Genomic DNA, 11,544 nt, shown 5'->3' with positions numbered 1-11,544 from the left:
GCGATTATGCATACAGTTCTAATCAAACTGTTTTCTCCAATTTCATCCTAATTTCCTTCTTTCTATAATCTTTCTAATCATCAAAACCCTAAATTATCAAATCATTTTCTTTCTGAAGCAAAAAGTCCTGGGTGGACTGGACAAATGGAGACCTGAGGGGACTGGAGCTTAGTCAGAATTTGTTGGAGGCAATTTCATAATTGTCTGACAATGTCATAGCCTGGCCATAAAACATTAATTGGCTGCTCTGATCTGCTTTGACATTGCATATAAACTGCCTTGCTACCATCTTGGTCATTTTAGCTTGAAATAATTAGGCAGTGAAAATAATTAGAATCTTTTCAAAATAATTATTAGAATCTTATAAATCCTGCTGAACATTTTGATCTGTTGAACATGCAGGCATAGAGAAACAATACTGTACAGTTGTATGAGAACCACTGAATTGGTGAATAGACTGGATTCACATAAGAGGTTTAATGCATATGAATCATCCCTTTTGATTTATATTCTGAGCTATATTTTCCATTTTTAAATAAAAATGCTATGACTCTGAACATATAATATCAAAAGAGATAGACAGGGATATACATCAGTAGAAAAAGCTTTTCAAGAATATATCTGAATAAATATGACAACTGAATTTAAGAATTCCAGCAAATTTCAAGCAATATTGTTGCATGAAATTCTTTGAAGGTAGGTTCAAGTTCACATACAGTGTGAGTATAATTTTATGATGCCTTGGTAAGACCACACCTGGAATATGGCATCCAGTTTTGGTTGTCATGATATAAAAGATGTTGAAACTCCAGAAAGAGTGCAGAGAAGAGCAATAAAGATGATTAGGGGACTGGATATGAAGAACGGCTGCAGGAACTGGGTATGGCTAGTTTAATGAAAAGAATAGCAATAGCAATAGCAATAGCACTTAGACTTATATACCGCTTCATAGGGCTTTCAGCCCTCTCTAAGCGGTTTACAGAGTCAGCATATTGTCCCCAATAATCCGGGTCCTCATTTTACCCACCTCAGAAGGATGGAAGGCTGAGTCAACCCTGAGCCGGTGAGATTTGAACAGCCGAACTGCAGAACTGCAGTCAGCTGAAGTAGCCTGCAGTGCTGCATTTAACCACTGCGTCACCTCGGCTCAGTGGTGGAAGAGGAAGAAGGAATAGGGGCAGGGGTGGATTCCTGCCAGTTCTAACCTCTTCTCTAGAAGAGGTTCCACAAATCTACAGTACTGTTTAGAACCAGTTCCAGCTCCCTCCCCCCACCCGTCCACACATCATTAAAATGAAGAGCGAGAGGAGGAATTCTGGGAGTTGAAGTCCACAAGTCTTAAAGCTGTCAAGTTTGAACACCCCTGGGTTTTTTTTCTAAAGGGTTAGGCGTGCAAGGGTCTTGTAACTTGACAGCTTTAAGACTTACATGCTTCAAATGCCAGAGTTTCTGAGCCAACATTTTGTTTGCTAAGCAAGAGCATTGTTAAGTGAGTTTCACCACATTTTACAAGTTGGCCACGCCCATCCAGTCACATGACTGTCAAGCCACTCCCACCCAGTCACATGGCTGACAAGCCACTCCCAACCGGTCACATGGCCGGCAAGCCACTCCCACAAAGCAGGCCACACCTACAGAAGAGGTTCTAAATTTTTTTGAAACCCACCACTGAATAGGGATGACATGATAGTGTTCCAGTATTTAAGAAAATGCCACAAAGAAGGGGGAGTCAACCTATTATCCAAAGCATCTGAAGGCAGAACAGAAAACTCAAGGAGAGAACCAACATAGAAATAAGGAGAAATTTCTTGACATAACAATTAATGAGCAGAATGGCTTGCCCTCAGAAGTTGTGGGTGTTCTAACAAAGGAGATTTTGAAGAAGAGATTGGACAATCATTTGTCTGAAATGGTATAGAGTGTCCTGATTGAGCAGGGGCTTGGACTAGAAAATCTTAAGCTCCCTCCCAACTCTCTTATTTAATTATTCAGAACTCACAGGTTTGAAGTAAGTAAAAGAGAAAAAGGGAGACTGCAATGAAAAGCAGAAAACATTGTCATTATAAAGACTTTTTTCACTATGAGTCATTTAATTTATTATTGTTCAGGCTGTTTTATTCTCTACTTTGAATGGAGAATGAAGAGAATTATTGCATGTAGTGATGGTAGAAATAACAAAAATTGATTTTTTGTTTTGATCCCCTGAACACTGCCCAGTATCAATGCTGCGAGATAGGCGGCTATAAATTGTTTATAAATTGATAGCACTGGATAATTGTTTTCAAATTATAACAATAAAAATAAAAAGTCAAAATGAAATAGCGCTTTAAAATGAGTAGATCTCACTGAAGGAGCAAAATATTATAGCAATGCCGAATATTAAGAAAATATTAAGAAGAAACTAACAGGAACAAGAAAACAATGTTGAAAAATAAGATGACATGCCTAATGTGAGAGGCTGAGATGAAAATCTGAGTCAATGGGGAGATCCTGGACTAGATGACAAGAAAGTGGGGGAAAACTTCCTACAAAATACATTTCAGGGATGTCTTGGAAGAAACGTCCATCTGGATTCAGTTCCAAGTGGGAAGAAAGACACTGGAAACATTGAGACTGCTTGGAAACATAGTTTAATGGTTGGCTGGACCACATGGTTTGAGGTCTTGGCAAAAAGAGCACATGGGTGAGAGAGGGAGATAGATTAAAAACCTTTCTCGGGCCCCGCCCTGGAGCTTCCTGTTCCTGTTTAAGAGATTAATACCACTTTATAATGCCTTGGTAAGGCCACACTTGGAATACTGCATTCAGTTTTGGTCGCCACGATGTAAAAAAGATGTGGAGACTCTAGAAAGAGTGCAGAGAAGAGCAACAAGGATGATTGGGGACTGCAGGCTAAAACATATGAAGAACGGTTGCAGGAACTGGGTATGTCTAGTTTAATGAAAAGAAAGACTAGGGGAGACATGATAGCAGTGTTCCAATATCTCAAGGGTTGCCACAAAGAAGAGGGAGTCAAACTATTCTCCAAAGCACCTGAGGGCAGAAACAAGAAGCAATGGGTGGAAACTAATCAAGGAGAGAAGCAACTTAGAACTGAGGAGAAATTTCCTGACAGTTAGAACAATTAATCAGTGGAACAACTTGCCTCCAGAAGTTGTGAATGCCCCAACACTGGAAGTCTTTAAGAAGATGTTGGATAGCCATTTGTCTGAAATGGTATAGGGTTTCCGGCAGGGGGTGGGACTAGAAGACTTCCAAGGTCCCTTCCAATGCTGCTATTGTATTGTATTATAAATGTATTCTGATTGGTTGTCAGACTCCCATGGGGCCATGTAGGGGTAACTTTGTAGTGTCTTGAGTCCCAAGTTTGGTTGAATCTTGCTGGGTGATGTAATCTCCCAGGTACCATGTGATGAGTTCTGTTGCTAGATGGGCAGAGGGCTAATCTTATCTTGCCTGAGGGCCATGTCTTTTGTGTTGTAGATAAACTGGCCCAGCCCTTCTGGGCTATTTACAAAGGTGGGGGCTGCTTTTCAAGAACATGTTTCTACTTTTCTCATCCAGGGTGGTATAATATTCTGCCTTTTTAATATTTCCTAAAATATTTCATTCTTGTAGGAGAGGGGTGGGTGCTAATTTCCTACAGATGCAAGTGTAGAAGATGGGGAATTTGAAAAGAAATTGCTCAATAACATTACAGTATTATTCAAAGAATGTGATGGAATATGCAAGAGGTCACCAAATTAATTGAGGCTGTTGTAGTTGACATTTTCAGAAATACTTAATGGGAATTGAGCTGAAATAAGGCTTGGAGCTGTTGTAATAGAGAATCTGACTCATGTGTCCCAAAAAAGAAAGACCCCCCCCCCCTCCAAATGCATGTATACTCAGCAATTCAATGCTATAGTGTTACATTTAAGGGGTGGGGTTTTTTGTGTCTTCTATTCGGTTTTCCAAAACCCAACTGATAGTATCCATGAAGCCCACACTTTTTAGAGCTGGAAATAATGATCAAACTGTGAAGTAATCCTTCTTGCATTTTGCTGTGTTGCTAGTTTTTTCAATTTGTTCTTTGGGTTGTCATATATAATATGTTACCAGTTTCTGGCACAGTATTTTTCAAAATGTTTTAGAGAGCTTTTTTTTAAACTAAACTTTACAAAGTAATTCTTCCCTTCCCTGAAAATTTTAGATCACACACTCTTCATTTATAAAAATCAGAGGCTTGTTCCATTTTTCTTAAGCGTCAACAGTAGCAATTGAGAATTGAGAAAAGAAACATGCTATATTTCACATCTTTTTGTCAATCAAAATATTGCTTCTAGATTTATATGGATTTAGATCTAGGTATGCTCATGAATAACATAGCATCGGAGGCACATGTTTGCAGATGGTCCTTGCCTTCTGATATATATATATTTAACCAAGATGTCTGGAAAACAGTACAATCTTCCAAACAGCCTACTTTCTTTTGCCTTTTGCCCATTAGCTGAATTTTATAAACTTCTCTGTTTGTATTATTTTAGTTACAGCATTTGGATGTTTTTTAAAAAAAACAAGCACAGATTTTAGAAGTGGAGGGAGTATAGAATATGTCTCTCTCTGTTGACAACCTATATTTTTTAGCAATTTGCATTTTCTTGGCTCCTTAGTTTGATTTTAGTTTTTAATCATCTTCCTAAAAGAGAAACTACCACTTTACTGGCAGTATGAAAACTTGTGCATACGTTACCTTCTCGGAGCAGTTTTCCCCTTTCTTATTTTATATATTTTTATATTTTATATTTTTCCACCGTCAAACACTTCTCCAGAGCAAGATCTGAACCATGTTTCTGCCTGTGTAGCTCTTAAAACACACACTCAAAATTACAGTCCTTGTCTTTCTTTGCATGAGTACACATTTTGACAAAATATATAACCAATTGCTACTGCAGATTAGTAAAACTTGTTGGAAGTAAGATATCTGTTGTGGCCCAGCATGACCCGTTGGAGCTGCCGATGGAGTCCGATAGCGAGGAACCCTATGAGTCTGCTATGGAAGATGTGGAGGATCCTGGGCAGGGTTCAGACTCAGAGCAGGGACCAGAGAGGCTGGTTGGCCACCAGGAGGCGCCTGAGGCATGGAGCAGCGGGGAAGATCAAAGGGAGTTTTTCCTGATGCCAGGCAACGAAGGGCAGAGAAACGGAGGCAGCAGTTATGGAGACAGACTCATAAGAGATAATCAAGCCCAGGTGATTGTGGCTTGGCCCCTCCCAAGAGAGTATATAAGAAGAGACTTTGGGAGGAGTCCTTTTGCAGGATACAACCGTTCATAGTAATCTGGAGAACTCCTTGTCTGGTCTGCCTTGTGTTCCCGTGTCTATTGGAGTCTGGGTTTTCAGCCAACCTCTTGCCAGTGAGTCGTGTCTGGGTTTTCAGCCAACAGGATTATAATTGCTGTGAATAAAGAGTGGCAACAGCCAAGCCTGTGTCTGCGTTCATTACTGGACGGAGGGGGGCAGAACAGATATCTATAGTAGTCCTCAACTTACAAACACAATTGAGTCTAAAATTTCCACTGCTAAGCAAGACAGTTGTTACATGGGTTTTGCCCCATTTTGTTTTTTCTTGCTATAGTTTAAGTGAATCACTGCAGTTTTAAATTAGTAACACAGTTATTAAGTGAATCTGGCTTCCCCATTGACTTTGCTTGTCAGAAGGTTGCAAAAGTTGATCACATGACCCTGGGAAACTATAACTGTCATAGATATATGCCAGTTGCCAAGCATCCAAAATTTGATCACATGACCAAGGGAATGCTGCAATAGTCGTCAGTGGAAAAACAGTCATAAGTTAATTTTTTCATTGTTGTTGTAACTTTGAACAGTCACTAAACAAATGATTGTAAGTCAAAAACTACCTCTATCTGGCCTTGCAATGATTTTGGATGCTGCATATTATTCAAGTTATAGAATGTGCTCTTTAAGGTTGCAATCTTCTACTAGGTCTCTTTGGCTTGTTTTAAATCAGCCCTTTATATGCAGAGCACATCATGAGAAAGGCAGGGCTAGATGAATCAAAAGTTGGAATTAAGATTGCCAGGAGAAATATCAACAACCCCAGATATGCAGATGATACCACTCTAATGGCAGAGAGTGAAGAGGAACTAAAGAACCTCTTGATGCGGGTGAAAAAGGACAGTGCGAATGTTGACTTGAAACTCAACATTAAGAAAACTAAGATCATGGCATCTGGCCCTCTCAATTCCTGGCAAATAGATGGGGAAGAAATGAAGGTAGTGACAGATTTATTTTCCTGGGCTCCAAGATCACTGCAGATGGGGTCTGTGGCCAAGATATTAAAAGATGCTTGCTCCTGGGGAGGAAAGCTATGGCAAATCTAGATAGCATACTAAAAAACAGAGACATCACCCTGCCAACAAAAGTGTGTATAATCAAGACTATATTTTTTCCAGTTGCAATGTATGGCTGTGAAAGTTGGACCATAAGAAAGGCTGAGCGCAAAGAATTGAGACCTTTGAACTATGGTGCTGGAGAAGACTCCTGTGAGCCCTTCGACTGCAAGGCGATCTAACTGGTCAGTCCTAAAGAAGATCAACCCTGACTGCTTTTTAGAAGACCAGATTCTGAAGATAAAACTCAAATACTTTGACCACCAAATGAGAAGGAAGGACTCACTGGAGAAGAGCCTAATGCTGGGAAAGATTGAGAGAAAAAGAAGAAAGGGACGACAGAGAATGAGGTGTCTGGAGTCACTGAAGCAGTAGGCGTGTGCTTAAATGGACTCCAGAAGATGGTAGAGGACAGGAAGGCCTGGAGGAACATTGCCATGGGGTCACGATGAGTCGGACACGACTTTGCAACTAACAACAAAAATGAGTTGGTGGAAAATGGACACATCTTTTTTCCTGTTAACTTTGCAGGTTAAACACTGTGAATATTTTCCAGTAAATGCACAGCAATTTGTTCTGTTGATGCACAGAAGAGCAACTGATGGTACATATTCTTTTGATAATGTCAATTTTGTTCATTTTCCAAACTGCATGGGCAACCAGGCTTTTCCTTCTCAACTAATATAGGTTTATTCCAGGTGTAAGAGAATTTCCTGAAGATGAATTCTAGCACAAGTCCAAAAGTTCAGAAGAGTAAGAGTCTGTTTTCTAGAGGATGAAATCAAATAATTTCCTATTGTTACTTGGTGCTAAGGCAAGCGACATGATATATTAAAGCTTTCAACTGATGTGGAGCAAGGCGTAATTATTTGTCTCGTCAAAGCTTTAGTGTGTTACAGTGTAGACTTTGGCAGTACTGCTTAGTTCTTTTACCTCTGAATAAATTAGCACTTATTGTGATCTAATGCAGAGGAGGAATTGTACGTGTTTGTGCTCAGAAATCAGAGGCTGCTGCAGCTGCATCATTTAGATACTAATAATTGCTAGTTCAGATATTGATACTTGAATGTCATTAAGTGTTTTTCCTATCCTGATATTTTAAAGTGAATAGTAAATCTATTTTGGTATTTCCTTGCATTTGTAGAACAAGAAGGATATTCAAACAGATGCCCATTTTTAACTACAGTTTATGCTGGTGCACTGGCCTTCTAGAATGAGCTGCAACTTGTGGCTTTCTATCTGAATTTGTGTTCAGAGTCCCCATCTTTGTAGCGTGAAGGGATTATGGACCAGGCTATGAGGAAGGAAGGTTTTTGATGCTTCCTGCCAGCTTCCCACCAGCTTCCCACAAGTCCCTCTGTGGACTTTTCTGCTTCCATTTCATTTTTACCATCCATAGTCATTCTGTTTCTCTGTTTAGGTAAGGAAACGGACACCCAGTTGGACACAGGTGTCTACTCTTCTCCAAATAGTTTTCCTAATTCAAGAAAAAGCTAATATGTGAGAACCTCCTCATACCATGCTAGCAGAGGGCCATATTTTGGAGCAGAAGGGCCAAACTGCAGATCCCAGCAGCGAATGATGGGATCTAGAGAAGAGCCGCCTTTGCCATGACTCCTGATCTCTGAACATCTTAACCCCCTGAGATGTGATTGGCTCCCACCCTCTTGGCATTTTGAAAAAGCCTCAAGATTTGGCTCTGCAGATAATTTGGGACCTAATCAGGAAGCTTCATGCTGGAGGTGGTTGACTAACTAAAACTTAATCCTCCCTCCCCCCTCCAAGTGTGTCTGGCTCCTTCCTTTCCCATTTGATGTTAATGGTTGTATTTGTTAATTATTTTTATCCACTGTGTTCTATGATAGTTGATTTTAATGTTTTTTTCATGCTTTAAAGTTTTTATGCTGTAAGCCACCCAGAGTTGTTGGATATGAGATGGGTGGCAAAAAAATTCCTAAATAAATAATAAATAAATAAAATGTGCAGATGGTAGTTTATATAGTTGTAGTGATTTAAGATAAGCAGAGTAATATGCATGTATTTTCAAAGGTTAGTACTTTTAAATAAGCATTGTACTATAGTGTAAGGAGAGATGGAAGAGACAATATGCTCAACCTCTTAAGCATTCTGAAATGGAAATTAAAGTTATGTAATACATGCCATAAAGTTAAAAATGCCTTTGTTTCCTGAATTATAAACATACGTTTTTAAGAAAGCAAATAGTTTCCTTTGTCACTTATCCCCACTTCAAAGCCATAAGACATTCTTCTGATTCTAGAATGGCAGAGAGTCTTCCATGCTGAGTATTTAGAGCCATATCCCACATCATAGGAAACCATTTGAGGAGTAAGAAAGGTGGGGAGAGCAAATACAGTTTTTATCCCTTCTCCTCTTATGACTCCCAATAGATTAAAAAACCTCAGTAAACTTGAATCAATCCTTATAACAACAGTCCCCAATCTTTTGGGCGCCAAGGACCAGTTCCATAGAAAGAGGTTTTCCACGGACTGAGGATGTGAAGTGGGGCGTGATTTCACATGCTGCCTGCATCTCAGAGATGGGGCTTTGCTTGTTTGTGTGGCCTGGTTTCTGGCATGCCATGCCCAGATGCTGGTCCATGGACTTGAGGTTGGGGATCCCTGCCTTATAAAATGAGAGGCTGTGTTGTAACAGTTTGTTCCACATCTCTGTATCTAGACAAAGGAAGAATATTATATAAATTACATCAATATAAGGCAAGTAGTTTTATTTCCACTTTAGTTTATAGTATAGAACAAAGTTTACAGTTATGGGCCTTTTCAGGTTTTGGGAAAAAGTTAGTGATGTGGGTGAAGGAAATTATACCTTTTATTTCTTCAAGTTGAACGGGCAAACATGACTAAAATCTGATAAAATAGTTAAAATAGTACTGAATAAAATAGATTGCTTGACTATGCAGTGACTTTTGAAGGCTTACAAATAAAAAAAGAAGAAGAAAGACACCCCCCCAAAAGAGGGTAACTCACTGGAAGGCAGACCAGAACCAAAAAAAAAAAAAAATCAAACCAATGAGATGGTTGCATAAAATCAAAAGAGTGTCAGCAGTACTGATCTCTAGGGTAAAATTGTTCCACAGTGTAGAAGCCATCTCCAAGAAGGCATGCTTTCTAGGTCCTATAAGATGATAAGGTAAAGATAAAGATTCCCGTCACATATATATGCTTGTTGTTCTCGACTCTAGGGGGCAGTGGTCATCTCTGTTTGAAAGCCAAAGATCCAGCACTGTCCAAAGATATCTCTGTGGTCGCATGGCCGGCATGACTAAATGCCACTGTTAGCTTCCCATCAAAGGTGGCCCCTATTTTTCTACTTGCATTTTTACATGTTTTCAAATTGCTAGGTTGGCAGAAGCTGGGACAAGTAATGGGAGCTCACTCCGTTATGCGGCACTACGGATATCGAAACGCTGAACTGCCGACCTTTCTGATTGACAAGCTCAGCATCTTAGCCACTGAGCCGCTGCGTATAATACCGTATATACTCGAGTTATAGGTCCGACCCGAATATAAGCTGAGGCACCTAATTTTACCACCAAAAACTGGAAAAGTTATTGACTCGAGTATAAGCCTAGGTGGGAAATGCAGCAGCTACCGGTAATTTCAAAAATAAAAATAGATACCATAATGTTTTTGAATATTTATTTCAAAGAAAAACAGTAAACTAGCTCTGTAAGTGGATAACACATTAGACAGCCTGCCATTGCCCATGAATAACATATACAGCCTGCCTGTGCCCATTAATATACAGTAGCCATTGTAAAAATTTGCTCTGGATAACAAATTATTATCACACAATACCGGTGTATTCAATGAAATACTTCACTCACCTCATGATGCTGATGTCCCGCTGTGACGATGATGTCCCGTGCAGCTGCGGGAGCGATGTCCCGCCTCCTATGACACACGGCACAGTGATTCCTATCATTGGATCACTGTACCAGAGGAGGTGGGACATCGCTATGTGGCTGCTTGCCATAACAAGGAGGAGGTGGGACATCGTTGCAGAGCGGCAGGAGGGGGCGGAAGGGGAATCGTAAGACAGCCCTGCATTACATTAGAACGTAGGAGGGGGGATGGTGCGGTGCGCGCTGCGCGGCAAACTGACACAGAGGGAGGGGAAACTCACAGGAGCGCCGGGCCATCACGAGCGTCACCCAGCGGCATGGCCCCGCCCCTTCTCTCCTCCATTTCGGGCACATTTTTCACTGACTCGAGTATAAGCCGAGGCGGCTTTTTTCAGCCCAAAAAGTGGGCTGAAAAACTCGGCTTATACTTGAGTATATATGGTAATAATAATAATAATGATAAATAAATAAATAAATACCATGCAGGGTTTTATAGACAACCGGCAACCGGTTGAGGGGGGACATTGTCAGGTCCTTTTGCAGTTTTATGACCAAACTTTTGATGCTTGGCAAACACAGACACATTTATGGCCAATTGCAGCATCATGTGATAGCATTTATTATGGTTTTGCCAAACATTGAAATTTCTGTTTTTTGCCAAAACTTTTGCCCATAGTAAACTATTGGTTCACTTAATGACCAAAGTGTTCGCTTAACAATCACTACAAAAGGTCATAAAATTGGATCGGTCACACAAGTCACTCATTTTATGCCTGTTACGACAAATGGGCAGGCTCCATTTCCATCATGTCAAGGATTACCTGTACAGGTAAGATTCAGATGGGTTCTTGGCCTGCCATGAAAATGACAGTATGATATACATAAGCATCTAAAATGCAAGTTAGCTGTAGCTGATATTTCAGAATAAGATTTCGGACGACATTTGCATTGTTGGCCTCTTATTGTTAGATTTCCACTCTTTGGATGTGCTGTACAAATAAGATAAAATGAAGTTGGAGGAAAATAGCGTTACTCATTTTACATCTAATAATGCAGACGTGTTTTGATCTCATATCTCCTTGTTAAGTGAAAACTGCTACTGATAGTTATAAGTTACCATCTGTTGAACACAAGATTGGAAATAGCTTATTCTGATTATTTTCCAACCATACTAAACAAACAAAAAATGGAAAAAGTAGAAAAAGTTGGATCATGTGCGTAAGTCCTGAATTATATTTGTAAGAGCATGTTGAATTTAAATTCAGTGCA

The sequence above is a fragment of the Thamnophis elegans genome, chromosome 5 (genome assembly GCF_009769535.1).
Source record: "Thamnophis elegans isolate rThaEle1 chromosome 5, rThaEle1.pri, whole genome shotgun sequence".
Classification (NCBI taxonomy): Eukaryota; Metazoa; Chordata; class Lepidosauria; order Squamata; family Colubridae; genus Thamnophis; species Thamnophis elegans.
The sequence above is the reverse complement of the archived record's forward strand: the minus strand, read 5'-3'. Positions refer to the sequence as shown.